The sequence below is a fragment of the Sus scrofa genome, chromosome 5 (genome assembly GCF_054392235.1).
Source record: "Sus scrofa isolate SSC_HxYL_T2T_F1_AM1 chromosome 5, Sscrofa_HxYL_maternal_Yorkshire_Landrace_v2.0, whole genome shotgun sequence".
Taxonomy (NCBI): Eukaryota; Metazoa; Chordata; class Mammalia; order Artiodactyla; family Suidae; genus Sus; species Sus scrofa.
The window spans coordinates 92,633,007-92,650,054 of NC_139387.1; the positions used below are offsets into that span (position 1 = coordinate 92,633,007).

At 43.0% G+C, this 17,048-nt stretch overlaps 1 protein-coding gene across 4 annotated transcripts in view; it reads left to right on the top strand.

The window, feature by feature from the left end:
• The window catches only part of LOC146403545 (uncharacterized), a 104,051-nt gene that overhangs the window by 11,027 nt on the left and 75,976 nt on the right, over nt 1–17,048 (top strand). Inside the window, exon 3 of one of the 4 annotated variants that reach the window (XM_084957500.1) lies at nt 2–210. The exons of the other annotated variants lie outside the window; for them this stretch is intronic. The gene's annotated coding sequence lies outside the window, so the exon portion shown is untranslated. The remainder of the gene's footprint in view (nt 1; nt 211–17,048) is intronic. 4 annotated transcript variants of the gene reach the window in all.

The window sequence follows — 17,048 nt, forward strand, 5'->3', positions numbered from 1 at the left end:
GGTTTTCATTTTTTTACATGTAAATCTTGAGCCACTTGGAGTTTATTTTGGTGTATGGTTTGAGATATCCCAGAAATGTTGCCCGACCCAATTCTAGTGTGTGTGTGGATGCTTCCCCACATCACCAAGAAATTCTGGATGCCAGCACAATTCTGAGAACTCAGCTCAACTCTCACACTATCTACCTGGAGATAGAAGCACATTCCACAGGTAAAGCGCTCAGTCCCATGAGACACAAGCGCAGGTTGTTACCTGTGCTTCTGACCACCCTGTTATAAATCCGCGGTTCCTATGTCCCCCTCCTTGGGCTCAATTAATTTGCTAGAATGGCTTACAAAACTTAGGAGAACCTGTTTACTTAGTAAATTACCAAGATTTCATAAAAGGATATTAAAGAATACAAATCGGAGTTCCTGCTGTGGCACAATGGGATCAGCAGTGTCTTGGGGGCACTGGGATGCAGGTTCGATTCCTGGCCCCGCACAGTGGGTCAGGGGTCTGGTGTTGCCAACAGCTGTAGCTTAGGTCATAGCTGTGGCTTGGATCTGATCCTTGGCCTGGGAACTCCATGTGCTGCGGTTCAGCCAAAAAAGAAAAAAAAAAAAAAGAGAGAATACAAATCAACAGCCAGATAAAGAGGTACAAAGGTGGAGGTGTGGGGAAAGGGTGTGTAACTTCTATGCCCTCTTTATGCGTCGTCCATGTGATCATCAATCCTGAAGCTCTTTTAACCCTGTTTTTTTGAGTTTTTGTGGAGGCTTCATTAGACAGGCACAGCTTGATTAAATCATTGGCCACTGGCAACTTGTTTTAACCCCCAGCCTCTATCTCCTCCCTGGAGGTCAGGGGATGTGACTGAAAGTCTAATCACATGGTTGGTTCTCCTGACAACCAGCCCCTACCCTTGGGTGGAATCCGGAAGTTACCTTCCCTGAAGGCTTTTTAGGAACTGAAGACAAGAGAGAAAATATTTCATTGCTCCTATTGCTCAGGAAATTCTGAAGGTTTTGGGAACTGTGAGCTGGGAATTGTGATCCAGGAACTGTGGATGAAGATCAAATATATATGAGGAGTATATAGGGAGTTCCCGTCGTGGCGCAGTGGTTAACGAATCCGACTAGGAACCATGAGGTTGCAGGTTCGGTCCCTGCCCTTGCTCAGTGGGTTAACGATCCGGCGTTGCCGTGAGCTGTGGTGTAGGTTGCAGACGCGGCTCGGATCCCGCGTTGCTGTGGCTCTGGCGTAGGCCGGTGGCTACAGCTCTGATTCAACTCCTGGCCTGGGAACCTCCATATGCCGCGAGAGCGGCCCAAGAAATAGCAACAATAACAACAAAAAAGACAAAAGACAAAAAAAAAAAAAGAAGTATATAAATCATAATATCACAGGTATGAATCCAGTATAATATTGTTTATCAAATATTCCACTTTTTTCTTATGATGGAAACTCTAAGGAGTCCTGATTTTCAGGGGCTCTATTTCCCATGACCAGTGCTTTTAACATTCTAGTAAGGTCTAGGGGAAGGAATTCAAGGGCAAAGTAGTCAGGATGAAAATTTAATCTTTCATGTTTTTGCACCTGTTCTTTTTTTTTTTTTTTTTACAGATGCACCTGCAGCATTTGGAAGTTCCCAGGCTAAGGGTCAAAGCAGAGCTGCAGCTGCTGGCCTATGCCACAGCCACAGCAATAATGTGGCTGCAACCTACACCATAGCTGGCAGCAATGCTGGCTCCTTAACCCACTGAGCAAGGCCTGGGATCGAATCTGCATCCTCATGGATACTAGTTGGGAATTCCATACACCTGTTCATTTTATAATAACAGTACCTTTTGCTAGGCACTCACACTCATGTGTCAAATATAATATTCACAGAGGTTTATATAAAACATATATGTAGAGTTTAAGAATAATGGTAAAATAGGGGTTCCCTGGTGGCTCAGCTGGTTAAGGATCTGGTGTCACTGCTGTGGCTCTGGATACTACTGTCGTGTAGGTTTGATTCTTAGCCTGGGAACTTCTGCATCCTGTGGGCATGGCCAAAAAAAGAAAATGGTAAAATGATATTTGTGTCCTTGTTACCTAGGTTAACAAGTGAAACTTTGCCGTAATTTGAAAGTCGCTGTGTGCTTTTCTTTAATCCTATGCTCCATCCTCCTCTAGAGGTAACCATATATCTAAAATATCTTTAGATAATATTATTTATATTTTTGGCAACTGAGTGGCAAGCATAACCCTTGTGACAGGTTCTTAGGCGATAAGCTGGACAGATTCCCTGAGTCAAATTGGCTTCAGCATTTCTTTTTCTTTTTTTGTGTGTCTTTTTTGTCTTTTTAGGGCTGCACCTGTGGGTCTAATTGGAGCTACAGCTCCTGGCCTACACCACAGCCACAGCAATGCAGGATCTGAGCCGCATCTATGACCTACACTACAGCTCATGGCAACGCTGGATCCTTAGCCCACTAAGCAAGGCCAGGGATCAAACCCAGAACCTCATGGTTCCTAGTAGGATTTGTTTCAGCTGTGCCATGACGGGAAATACATTTTTTTGTTTGTTTGTTTGGAGTCCGATATTTTATATGTGACCCCCTTTTCTTCTCTGGGGGGTGGTAGAGTCATCTCTTTGATCCTCAGCATTTTATTTAAAAATTTTTTGTCTTTTTTGTTTTTAGGGCTGTACCTGCTTCATATAGAAGTTCCCAGGCTAGGGGTTGAATTGGAGCTATAGCCGTTGGCCTGTGCCACAGCCACAGCAACTCAGGATCTAAGCCACGTTTGGGGCCTACACCACAGCTCACGGCAATGCCAGATCCTTAACCCACTGAGCAAGGCCAGGGATCAAACCTGCATCCTCATGGTTACTAGTCAGATTTGTTTTCACTGAGCCACAATAGGAACTCCCGATCCTCGGAATTTTAAAATTCTGCAATGATTCGGAGTTCCTGATGGCCTAGCAGTTGAGAATTTGGTGTTGTCACTGCTGTGGTGTGGATTCTGTCTCTGGACCAGGATCTTTTTTGTATGCCTCTGGTGCAGCCAAAAAAAAAAAAAAAAAAAAAAAAAAAAAAATCATAATGATGTGTCATGAATGGTTCTGTTTTTGTCCCTGGTATATGGCTTCCAGAAAATCCTATCAATCTGGTGATTCATGCTCTGTGGTTCTAGGACATCTTTCTGAATTGATTATTTTCTCTGTTTTATTTTTCTGGAACTTCTGTTATCTGGATGTTGGACTTCTTGGGCTAGTTCTTTCACTTAAATATTTTCCCACTGCTTTGTCTTGTTAGCATATTTTAAAACTTTCAAGTGCTCATTCTTATACTTAGATTATACTTTTAAAGTAGCATTTAGCTCCTGTTTTATGAAAACAAAATATTTTCTTTTTTTCTGTGAGAAAATTAGAGTCTCTTTGAAGTTTTCCTCTCCCTTCTGTTTCCTTCGAGTTGTTTCTCCTGTTTGTTTGGTTCGCAGTGTCTATGCTTAGGGGCTTTTCTCTGATGATTGGAAATCCTGGGTCGTCTGCTCCTGGTAAGAGTGAGAAAAGGCAGTTTGCAGTTTCGAGTGGGCAAACTTGTTCACTTTAGGAGCCTCACTGTAGGTGTCCTGAGTGACTAACCTCCATCCCCTTGGCTGTAGTTTTAGTTTTTGCCTCTTGAACTACTTAGATTACTTGCAGAGTAATTCATTGATCTATCTGGAGGATTAAGATCTCGCTGCCAATGTTTTGGGAGCCAAAAAAGGAAAGAGAGCTGAAGGTCTCATCATTCACTAAAGTGAACATACTTCATATACCTGATTTCAGGACAGTATCCATAGTTTAAACAGTCCTCAAGTCCAGAGAACACTATTTTACCTTCTCTAGTGAATAAAGCATCAGTATTTTGCTGGTGTTGGAAATGGGCATCGGTCTAGCCACATAGGATGAAAAATCTGTTCCAGGGGATAAACTGCTCTCTCCGTATTTTATCATCTTCTTCCATCCCCAGCTCTAGAGGTCCTTGGTACTACCAGTTCCTGAGACCTTTGAAGATTCTGATGTCTTAAGTTATTTCTCAGCTTTTGTCATTACCAGCTTAGAATTCAACCCTCTTGGGTCTGCCACTGATTACTCCTCATTCATCTGTTTTCTGGTTTCCAGTATTTCTTGTTATTGCATCCTCTTTTGTTCCTCCAGACCTTGTGAATTTATGTGTGTGTGTGTTTGTTTTTGTTTTTAAAGTCCTGGAGTTCCTTGGTGGCCTAGCAGTTAAGGATCCAGCTTTGTCAGTTCTGTGGCTTGGGTTTGATCCCTAGCCTGGGAACTTCTGCTTGCCATGGGCAGGTACACAGGGAGGGGGAAAAAAAAAGTCCTTCACAGTCGCAAAATGGCTGCTGCAACTCCTGACATCACATGCATACATTAAAGCATCTGAAATAGGAAGAAGAAAGTTTTTATCAGGAGATAAATTGTCCCCATCAATCAAATTGATTAGATTTGTCTGCTCACCGCATGCCCACCCCTAAATCATTCACATCAAAAAGGAATGGAAACCATCAGCTTTCAATTGTTTGGGCTGGGAAGAGAGGCCACCATCTCAGAGCATATTTCTGCCACATGCCTGCATAAACTGGGGCCTCTGTGGGCAAGTAATAAGGAAAAAGGGCTGTCAGGTAGGCAATCAACATTGTTTGCCATGTTTCTGATGTAAGCACATCACATGTAACATTGAAGACTGGATTAGTTGACAATCAGGCAAAACCATTGAAAGTGTTTTGAATGTCTCACAACTGTGTAACAGCATTAAGGTACAATGATCAGTCTATTAGTAGAACAGAGGTAGAGGATAAGGAATATATTTTATAGGAATGAAATATCTGGAGTTCCCGTTGTGGCACAGCGGAAACCAATCCGACTAGGAACCATGAGGTTGCAGGTTTGATCCCCGGCCTCTCTCAGTGGCTTAAGGATCCGGCGTTGCCGTGAGCTGTGGTAAAGTCGCAGATGCAGCTCGGATCCTGCATTGCTGTGGCTGTGGTGTAGGCTGGTGGCTACAGCTCCGATTAGACCCCTAGCCTGGGAACCTCCATATGTCGTGGGTATGGCCCTAAAAAGCAAAAAAAAAAAAAAAAAAAAAAGAAATATCTGACCAGAATTAACAAAAGTTTCAGTTTGGCTTTAGTAATAAAGTTAAGACAATGGAATATGTATTGGATTAAATTCACAGCTAGAATGAGATATATAACGTTAATATTAATAGCAAAAAATCCAAAAAAGAAAATACTTCCAAAGGGGAAAATAGTACATTTGAAGATTTTTTTCAGTTTCTATCTTTGAAAGAAATGGTTCTCAGTTTGTGAAAAGGTCGGTAGACTTTTGTACATAGCTGATGACTTTATCTAGTCCTGCTGCTTTTGATGAATTATTAGAAAACTCACCCACTTAGAAAAAACTGAGTGCATTTAAAATAAATCATTGGAGTTCCTGTCGTGGCGCAGTGGTTAACGAATCCGACTAGGAACCATGAGATTGCTGGTTCGGTCCCTGCCCTTGCTCAGTGGGTTAAAGATCCGGCGTTGCCGTGAGCTGTGGTGTAGGTTGCAGACGCGGCTCGGATCCCGCGTTGCTGTGGCTCTGGTGTAGGCCGGCGGCTACAGCTCCGATTCAACCCCTAGCCTGGGAACCTCCATATGCCGCGGGAGCGGCCCAAGAAATAGCAAAAATAAATAAATAAAAATAAATCATTAATAATAAAATTGTAGTTTGAGAAAAACCAAACGAACAGGTATGTGTATTTCCTTTCAAAATACTTGTTCCGGAGTTCTGGAGGGATTGTGCGGTTTGGGTTTTTAGACCCATGTAGCAGAACTTACTCTAGCTACTTTCAGCAGAAACATAATTTGTTAAGCTCTAACTGAGAGTGACCCCCTGGGAGGGTCAGAGTCAGGCTTTGTGGCCTGGCGACCAGAAGCAGAAGTCAAGATGGCTGCACTAAGAACTTTTACAGCGTCAACTAGGGAAGACCCTCTTAGAGCGCCCTCTTCTGGTCTCTGCGGTGAAGACAGTCCCACGCCCATTGGATTGTCTGCAGCTGCTGCCTCCCAAGTCGGGCTCTTCCTTTCCACTCTTCCCGGAAGAATAGCTCTACTACCACTACCTGTTTCCTCCAATTGTGAGGCGAATTGAATTGCGCATGGGTGTGTCTGGTTGGTAGAGCCTGTGTCACATGTCAGTGAGAGTATAGCTGCAAGAGAGGCTGAGAAAGCAAGTTTCTGATTTCTACCTTTGAGAGTGAGACTCATAAATTCGTCAAACGTGTGAAGAAGGCACAGTGGTTGCCGGGACTCCATGAAGAGGGCACATACCTAATGGAAAGAGGACAGACAGGGCTAAGAGCATGGGCTTTGGAGTCAGATGGACCTTAGTTCAAAAAGAGCTACAGTTTCCCCTAAGTTGACTCTGGGTCAGCTACCCACTCCTGTTTCCTCATATGTAAAATGCAGATAACCTAAGAGGGGTTAATACCAATGTCCTGGTAGTTTACAAATGTCTCTATCATTCTTGCCATTTTCTTTCTTTTTTAATTATTTTAAGAAATTTTTACAAAAATTGAAGTATAGTTGATTTACAATGTGTTAGTTTCAAGTGAGCCACAAAGTGATTAAGTTATTATCTACCTATCTATCTATCTATCTATCCTTTTTCAAATTTTTTCTCATTTAGGTTATTACAGAATATCGAGTACAGTTCTCTGTGCAGTAGATCTTGTTAATTATCTATTTTCTATGTAGTAGTATATGTATGTTAATCCCAAACTCCTATTTTTTTTCTTTCCCCTTTGGTAAGCGTAAGTTTGTTTTTTTATGTCTGTGGTTTTTTTTCTATTTTGTGTATAAACTTATTTATATATATTTTTCAGATGCCACATATAAGTGATAACAGATGACATTTGTCTTTCTCTGGCTTAACTTCACTTAGTATGATAATCTCCAGGTCCATCCATGTAGCTGCAAATGCCATTATTTTATTCTTTTTTATGACTGAATAATATTCCATTATAGGTGTATATGTTACATTTTCTTTATTCATCTGTTGATGGATATTCAGGTTGCTTCTATGTCTTTGCTATTGTGAATAGTGCTGTTATGAACATTGGGGTGCATGTATATTTTCAAATTAGGTTTTCTCCGGATCTATGCCCAGGAGTGGGATTGCAGGATCATAAGCTATAAATAGGGCTGTTATTCTCCCGATTTTCCTGTATCTCCCCCCCTCCCCACCCCTTATTTGTCTATTATTTGTTATAATCACAGAATGCCAGTTATAAGTCAAAATATACCCTCTTAAAAGTCAAAATAGAAAAAGAACAGCTCATTGCATGTTGGTATTGATGATATTATATTTGGTGTTTCTCAGTGGAAGAGATCTTTCATATATGAATACACTGACAAATAAACAGACTTGATAACATTTTTGGCTGAGCAAAGTATATTAACTTATATAAATATCCCTGTGAAATAAAGGTTTAGTGGATGCATTGCCAGAGTATACCATCACAAAAGAGAACTAGGAATGAGACAGTGGAATTCTTTCTGTGACCAGATATCACCGAAATCCCCTGTCTATCTTTAGCTGAATGGTAAAAATATAGTTTTATTATGCTCCGTAAGCTTTGCATGTGCTACACAGCTAATTCTCTTATGGTGTAGTGGGCAGAGTGCATTGTTTTGGGGTCAGAGCATTGCCATGCAAATCTCTGCTCTGCCATTTATTACCCGAGCAACTGTTTAGAGCTTCAGATTTGTCATCTGTAAATGGAAATAAAATACTCTTTTTGCAGGGTTCTTATGAATTAAATGAAGGATTTAGTATTTTTGGTGCTTAGTAAAATGACACATAATACACATAATAAGCTCACATGGGCGTTCCTGTCGTGGCTGAGCAGGAACGAATCTGACAAGTATCCATGAGGACACAGGTTTAATCCCTGGTCTCACTCAGTGGGTTAGGGATCTGGCGTTGCTGTGAGCTGTGGTGTAGATCACAGAAGTGGCTCAGTTCTGGTGTTGCTGTGTCCGTGGTGTAGGCCAGTGGCTGCAGTTCCGATTCAACCCCTAGCCTGGGAACCTCCATAGGCTGTAGGTGCAGCTCTAAAAAACCAAAAAAAACAAAACAAAACAAAACAAAAAAAAACCCTTACATGATGAAGCTGTACATTGAAAATGGGAAAAAGTGACAAAATATTTTTAAAAAATTAAATTGGGGCTTGACTTTTAACGTGCCTCATTAACTGTTTATAAAGAATTTGCTTTGATAATTAGATTTAGGCTGGCGACATTTTATGTTTTTCCTGTGAATTACTTTGGGGTGCGGTAACAGAATACCATAAACTGGGTGGCTTAGAAGCAACAGAAATTTATTTCTTAGCGTTCTGGAGAAGTCTAAGATCAAGATTGTGGCAGATTTGGTATTTGGAGGGGCCTCTCTTTCTGGTTCATAGACGGCTGTCTTCTGCCTGTGTCTTCACGTGGTGGAAGGGATGAGTGTGCTGTCTGGGTTTTTTTTTTTTTTTTTTATAAAAGCACTACCCTCATGACCTAATCACCTCCCACCTCCTAATACAAGTGCTTTGGGGATTAGGATTTAACATATGAATTTTGAGGGGGAACAAACATTCTGTCTATAGCCTCCTGCATACTGTTGGACCTCTGGTCTGGTTTTCAATGGCTGCAGAACAAACTCTTGTCAAGCTAGGTGGTATTGGAAGTTCCTGTTGTGGTTCAGAGGAAATGAATCTGACTAGTATCTATGAGGATCAGGGTTCGATCCCTGGCCTGGCTCAGTGGGTTGAGGATCCCACATTGCCATGACTGTGGTGTAGACCGGCAGCTGCATCTCTGATTTGACCCCTAGCCTGGGAACTACCATATGCCACGGGTACGGCCCTATAAAGCAAAAAAACAAAAACAAAAAACAAAACTAGCTGGTGTAAAATAACAATAATTTTGCTATGCTCCCAGATTCTGTGGGCCAAGATCCAGCAAGGGACTATGGAGACAGCTTTCCTCTGATCCACAGTCTTGGGCTTCAGGTGGGAAGATTTGAATAACTAAGGAGACGTTTTACTTACATGACTGGTGTCTGGGCTGGGATGATATGAAGGCTGAGCCTACCCGGGATTGTCACCTGGAGCACTGGCATTAGGCCTCCCCAGGGGGGTTTGGCTTGTTAAACACGGCAAGTGGGTTCTAAGACAGAGCATCCAACCTGCAGACAATCCAAGTGTAGCAGGAGGAAGTTGCATGGCCTTTTGATCTGGTCCCAGAAGTCACAAAACCATCACTTTTGCAATCTTCTTCTGGTATGAGTGAGTCACCAAGACCAGCCAGCCTGGATTTAAGGGGAGGGGAATTAGGCTCCACTTCCTGATGCTGGAGTGGCCAGGTCACAATTCAGGGGAGTGTGAGGCAGAGGAGATGTTATCGAGGCCTCTTTGGAAAATGCAGTCTCCCAGAGATTCAGCACATTTCAGCCTGCCATGAAAGTTTGGTCCTTGTAAAAATGTTTCAGAGAGATTATTAAGCAAGAAAAGCAGATTACAGAATAGCATGTACCTTACAGTTCCATTTTTGTTTAAAAAGATGCAAAACTCTCTGTGTTTGTGCATATGTGTGTGACTGCATGCATGTATGGGTGTGATACATCGAGGTCACAGAAATCGGGTGTGCCAGAGATGACTTAATTGTTTTCTAAAACTCGATTTTGGACTACTGGCCCCAGATTCCCACCGCTAGCGTCCTTCCCTGCCCGTTCTTCCTGATACAGAAAATGGTGCTTCGGGGAGCTCCCTTCGTGGCTCAGTGGTTAACAAACCTGACTAGTATCCATAAGGACATAGGTTCGATCCCTGGCCTTGCTCAGTGGGTTAAGGATCCTGAATTGCCATGGCTATGGCATAGGCCAGCAGCTATAGCTCTGATTCTGCCCATAGCCTGGGAACCTCCATATGCTGCAGGTGTGGCCCTAAAAAAAAAAAAAAAAAAACCACAATAAAATAAAATAAACCTCTAAAAAAAAAAAAAAGAAAAAGAAAATGGTGCTTCGGTGCTTCCAGTCGAACCCAGCGGACGTCACTAGTTTCTCAGTCATGTCAACCTGGACAGTTCTGACAGGTTCAGAATTATTTCCTCTCTGTATACCTCTTGCCCTCATGGAGTTGACGCTAAGCCCTGGGGAATGGTAAAAGAAAAACTGAGGCATGTGAAAGAGTTTCAGAGTTTATTTGAGCAAACCTTGATTGGAACGAGGCGGTGCCACACAGGAAGTGGTTGGGAGCACCGGGCAGACAGGGGCAAGGGGGAAAGACCTACAGAGACGGCGTGGAAGCAAAGAGAGGAAATCGTGTGGCTACAGCTTGAGGCCTGGATGGCTGCGAGTGATTGCCTGTCCTCAGCGTTTTGATTTTGTCACCCTGAGGCCTTTCCAGGCTCAGGTTTTGGTTTGCTTGCAGCGGTTGCCATGACTTTAGAGGCGCATCAGTGCAATGGCTTCCTCGTTTAATTGACTTACCGGGAGCTTGTGTAAATGCCACTTTAGCATTAGCAGGAAGGAGGTGCCTGCTTTTTCATCTTGCCCATGACATCCTGCCTTGGATGTCTCTCTGCTCATCCGTCAGTCCGGAGGCCCTGGCCTGGCTCCACCTGGTTTCCTGATGCTGGGTCTCTCTGGAGAGGGGGCCTCATCCTCAGCTGTCCCCAGTGTGGTCAATCTACGTCACATCCACCCACTGGAGTAGTTTCTCGTCTGGGCGGAAGGGTGATCTTTTCTTCTGGGCTGTTCTCTTCTTCTCTCAGCTTCTTTCCGAGCATCATTTGGGCCCTGGGGAGATGTTGGGTGCTGTTACATGACAACCTGGGAGCCACGGAGATCCAGCGAGCCGACTAGGCTCTTTTAATATATGGAATGACCCTCTGCCCTTCTCTCTTCTTCGTCTCTGTACTGACCAGCTTGCACTCAACTTACTGACCTCTACTCCTGGTTCCCCAAATTTTAAACGATTTTAAAAATTTCCACCCATTATGAAACTCCACCTTAAGGAATATCTGCCAGAAATGCTATGGTTTCAAGAAAACAGAGAACTGGACTAAAGGCAGCTTAAATCAGTAAGGCTTCATTTTTCTCACAAGCAATGACTCCATGATTTCCTTCATGTTCCAGGGCAGCGCTGTCCAACAGAAATATAATGGGAGCTGCGTATGTAATGTCAAAATTTCTAGTAGCAACATTAAAAAAAAGCGGAAACAGCAGATAAAATTGAATTTAAATAATATATATTATTTAACCCAATATATCCCCAAACTTTCATTTCAATATGCAATCAGTATAAAAATGACTAAGGAGGTATTTTTCATTTGGCGAGTATTAATTCTTTAAAATTCGCTGTGTGTTTTACACTTATGGTACCTCTCCATTTGAACTGGCAGCATTTCTTTCTTTTTTTTTTTTTTTTGTCTTTTTAGGGCCGCACCTGTGGCATATGGAGGTTCCCAGGCTGGGAGTCCAATCGGAGCTGTTGCTGCTGGCCTACACCACAGCCACAGCAACGCCAGATCCAAGCCACGTCTGCTATCTACACCGCAGCTCACGGCAACCCTGGATCCTTAACCCACTGAGCGAGGCCAGGAATTGAACCTGAAACCTCCTGGTTCCTAGTTGGATTCGTTTCCATTGTGCCACAACTGAACTGGCAGCATTTCAGCTGCTCAGTAGCCTCATGCAATGAGTGGCCGCTTGGACAGTGTACGTCTAGGGCTTTTATCTTTTTGTTTGCTAACCTAACTTGGTCTGTCAGCTTGTTGCCTCATGGTTACAAACTGGCTGTTTCACACTAGGTATCAGTTAGGCATTCAAGGAAGAAAGAAGGAAAAGATGACATCTATATCAAGGAAAGGAATTATCTTCTAGAAATCTCTAGCAGACTTTTGCTCACATCTGATTGCCTAGTATTGTGTCACACGGCTGTGTTTTGCTGCAAAGAAGGCCAGGAAAAGGGCACCCAAGCACAACTGGGTTCTGTGGGTAAGGAAGAGAGGGGAGGGTAGATACCAGCGCCCAGTCAGCAGTGTCTGTTGCAGGGCCCTGTGCCCCCCCAGCCCCCGCCCTGCACTTGACCCTCTAGACTCTCCTCACATTTCCCAACTCGGAGGTTCTTCCCCAGTCAGGAAGTGGGAGGTGGAGTGGGGGAGGGTCCAGGAAAAACTGTTTTCAGCTATTTGCACATCTTTTCCAATCCTTTCTGTTTTACACTGCAGTGCAGCTTGTGGTCTTAAAAAAAAATGTGGTGTGTTCTCTTTAGGACTTCTGCTAAAAATCTCTAAAGTAATGGGTCCCCGTCTATCTAGCTGGGGGCAGGGAGCAACAAACACAGGATCTTAGAAAGCAAAGCAATTAATATTTTATGTATCATCCTGCTCCATATGCGTAGGAAAAAGAATGATGTACATCTGGATGATGAGAAAATCCTGGGAATTTTTTTTCATTTCTTTTTGTTTATATTTCTAAGCTCCATACTATAAAGCACTGTAGTTTACTTACAGGATTAAAAATTTTTGATCCATATATTCCAGCAAATCGAGGTTTTTAAAATATCAAATCATCCCAGGATATAACTTCAGTTAGTGTAACGCAATAGCACCTAGTAAAATATTAGTTTACATTGCCAATGGGCTATTTAGGGAGTATATTTAAAAGGGTAGAGTTATAACCCATTTGAACTTTGATAACTTTTGCAGAGGCTAATGAGGTCGCTGGAGGAAGAGTAAATCCTGGAATGGTTCAGAGGCAGCTCCTGTTTTAGGTTAGGTTAGGTTGGTGGATTTTAACTCCTGAGTCACTCCTCAGTCGGAAGAATCCTAGGTGCCTGGCCTGGAGTGCCTAGGCTAGAGTTTAGATCCTACTGCAGATTCCAAGTCTGTTTCAGGCACACGTAGTCCCTGAGGGAAGGGAGATGGGGGTGCTGTTTTTCTTGGCAGCTGCATGGTAGTTGCTTCAGCCCAGGGCGTGTTCTTGCCGCCAGGCCAACGTGCCTGTCAAGCAGCAAGTGTAACAGAGGGCTTGCATTCCTGGACGACTGAGCATAGAGGAAAACGAAGATTCCCTTGGAAGTGCCAGTCTCCTTGGAGAGAAATGAGATTATTAGGAGAGGTCTGGGAAAGGAGAGTGTGTGCTTTTGATTTGGTGTTTTAAACCAAGTTGTAAAACTTGGAAAGCCTAAACAAAGGGAGAGTCAGAGGAGGCTGCTAGATTGTTGAAATCAGTACAGTACCAGGATTTAAGGCACGGAAGTCATCGAGGAGTGACCCTTTTAGAGAGGAAAAACAGATGATGTGTTTTTCTTGTGTAACCTGTTGATTCAATATACATATATATTTTTTCTAAGATCTTAGGAACTGTGTATCAAAACAAAACTTAAATAAGCGTTTTTATTTCCAAAGGTTTCTGTTCATAGAATTTTTTTTTTTTTTTTTTTTTTTTTTGGTCTTTTGTCTTTTTGTCTGTTGTTGTTGTTGTTGCTATTTCTTGGGCCGCTCCCGCGGCATATGGAGGTTCCCAGGCTAGGGGTTGAGTTGGAGCTGTAGCCACCGGCCTACGCCAGAGCCACAGCAACGCAGGATCCGAGCCGCGTCTGCAGCCTACACCACAGCTCATGGCAACGCCGGATCATTAACCCACTGAGCAAGGGCAGGGACCGAACCCGCAACCTCATGGTTCCTAGTCGGATTCGTTAACCACTGCTCCACGACGGGAACTCCTTTTTTTTTTTTTTTTTTTTTTTTTTTGCTTTTTAGGGCTGCACCCAGGGCATATGGAAGTTCCCAGGCTAGGGACCGAATCAAAGCTGTAGCTGCTGGCCTACTGCCGACCTAACACCACAGCTACAGCAACGCGGGATCTGAGCTCCATTTTCCACACCATAGTTCATAGCAACGCTGGATCCTTAACCCACTGAGCCAGGCCAGGGATCAGATCTGCATCCTCATGGATGCTAATCGGATTCTTTCCTCCTGTGCCACAATGAGAACTTCCATGAATTTTTTTTTTTAATTTTTATTTTTTCCATTATAGTTGGTTTACAGTGTTCTGTCAATTTTCTACTATACAGCAAAGTAACCCAGTCACACACACACACATTCTTTTTCTCACATTATCCTCCATCATGTTCCATCACAAGTGACTAGATAGAGTTCCCTGTGCTATACTTCCATGGATTGTTTTTTAAGTTTCAATAATGAGCAGGATGGAAACACTTTCATTATCATAAAAATCAGTTGTGAGAAATTACATTACAGTTATTTCCTTGCAACTTGCTAATATTTTTCCCACCTCAAATTCTTGAAAATGTGAAAACAATCTATTTTTTTTTTTTGTCTTTTTTTCGGCGGGGGGCATACCCGAGGCATATAGAGATTCCCAGGCTAGGGGTTGAATTGGAGCTGCAGTCTCTGGCCTACACCACAGCCACCTGGATGCAGGATTGAGTCACATCTGCGACCTACACCACAGCTCATGGCAATGCTGGATCCTTAACCCACTGAGCAAGGCCAGAGATTGAACCTGTGTCCTCAAGGATACCAGTCAGGTTTATTTCTGCTGAGCCACCAGGGGAACTCCACAATCCAATTTTTATTTTCTCAATAAAAAAAGTGTTCTGAATAAGTCTGCTGAATGTATGGAGCTCTCAAGTTTTGATAGTATAATATAAATGATCTAAGAGTAAAACAATTCAGTCATCTTCACACTCATGCACTGGAGTGTGTGGCATTATGGAAACAGAAATTAGTGAGACAACTGCCTAGTTCCATTGTTTACAGTGTAGGTCCTTAAAAGGAAAATTTCATTGAGGTTCCATGTACTGTTAATTGCCAAACATACTGTCTTTTTCCATTGTGTTGTGGCAGTGGGATCACATATTTTAGGGGGTGCTGCTGTGGAAGATCCTGGGCCGGAGATAGAATCCAAGCTATCATAGTGATAATGCTAAATCCTTAATCACTAGACCATCAAGGAACTTCCTGGGGTAGCTTTTTTCGAAAAATTAAAACATTTTTTAATTAAAATTTTTTTCTTTTTTCTTTTTAGGGCCTCACCCAAAGCATAGGGAAGTTCCCAGGCTGGGGATCAAATTGGAGCTGCAGCTGTGGTCTACACCACAGCCATAGCACCACAGGATCCGAGCTTCGTCTGGGACCTACACCACAGCTCATGGCAACACCAGATCCCTGACCCATTGAGGGAGGCTAGGGATTGACCCTGCATCCTCATGGGTACAGGTTCATTTCCATTGAGCCATGACTTGAACTCCTCAATAAAAATATTTTTGCACTAGTATCCACAAGGACTTGGGTTGGATCCCTGGCTTTGCTCACTGGGTTAAGGATCTGGTGCTGCCTTGAGCTGAGGTGTAGGTGGCAGATGGGACGCAGATCCTTCGTTGCTGTGGCCGTGGCATAGGCCAGCAGCTGTAGCTCCGATTTGACCTCTAGCCTGGGAACCTCCGTATGCTGCTGGCGCAGCCCTAAAAGGACAAAAAAAATAATTTTTCATTGAGGTATAGTTAACGTATATTGACATTATATTATTTTCAGCTATACAGCATTGTGATTTGATATTTGTGTATATTGTGAAAGAATCACCACAATAAATCTGGTTAACATCTGGTACCATAGGTAGTTTAAAAAATTGTTTTTTCTTGTGATGACTCTTTTAGGATCTCCTCTCTTTAACAGCTTTCAAATATGCGGTACAGTTTTGTTAGCCACCGTCACCAGGCTGTGCATCACATCCCCAAGACTTCATCCTTTCATCACTGGGAGCATGTCGCTTCTGACCCCTTCCACCCAGTTCTTCCACCCTCCACCCACCTGATTCTGGCAACCACCGATCTGTTTTCTGTATCTACCAGCTTGCTTATTTCTCGCTATTGTTTTTTAGATTCCACCTGCATGAGAGATCATACAGTATTTGTCTTTCTCTGTCTCACTTATTTCACTTAGCACAATGCCCTCGAGGACCGTCTCTGTTATTGTAAATGGCAGGAATTGCTTCTTCTTCTTCTTCCCTTTTTTGTCTTTTTAGGGCTGCACCTGTGGCATATGGAGGTTCCCAGGCTAGGAACTGAATCAAAGCTGCAGGTGCCGGCCTACTCCATGGCCACAGCAATACCAGATACGAACCGCATCTGAGACCTTCACCACAGCTCACGGCAATGCCGGATCCTTAACCCACTGAGCGAGGCCAGGGGTTGAAACTGCATCCTTATGGGTACTAATCGTGTTCATTAACCACTGAGCCATGACAGGAACTCCGTTCCTTCTTTTTTATGGCTGAATGATATTTCATTGTACATATATGCACACCATATCTTTTTTAAAAATTGAAGTATAGAAATTCCTTGGCTTAGCAGGTTAAGGATCTCGTGTTGTCACTGCCATGGCTTGGGTTGCAGCTGTGGTGTGGGTTTGATCCCTGGCCTGGGAATTTCTGTATGTCACCGGCACAGCCAAAAAAAAAAAAAAAAAAGAAGTTTAGTTGATTCAGTGGAGTGAATCATGTTTTAGCTCTTCTAAGAGAGGCTGTACAAAACATGACTCTAAGAGAGTAGCTCTACATCCACCCTTTTAAAACCAGTAGGTTTATAACCACTGTGGGGCAGGGATGAGAGACTATAGGAAATCATCTTTATGGGTCTGTGCATGTTCTAGTGTGTGGTGCCTGCTAGTTAGCCCTTGTGTATTGGTTCGTACCTTTTTGGTGTTAAGTACTAGGAAGCAGAACTCAAACTTACCTGTGTATGAGTTTATTGGCTTATATCACTGCAAAGTTGAGTGGTAGAATGGCCTTCAGGGTTAGTTTGATTTAGGAGCTCAATGATGTCATCCAGGACTTAGTTCATTTTTCAAGTTCACCTTTCAAAGTGCCAACTTTACCCAAAGTCTTCCTGCCCTCATGGGTGCAAGACAGCTGTCAATAGCTCCTGGGTCAGAATACTTCTTCTATGTCAGAGAACGACAAACTG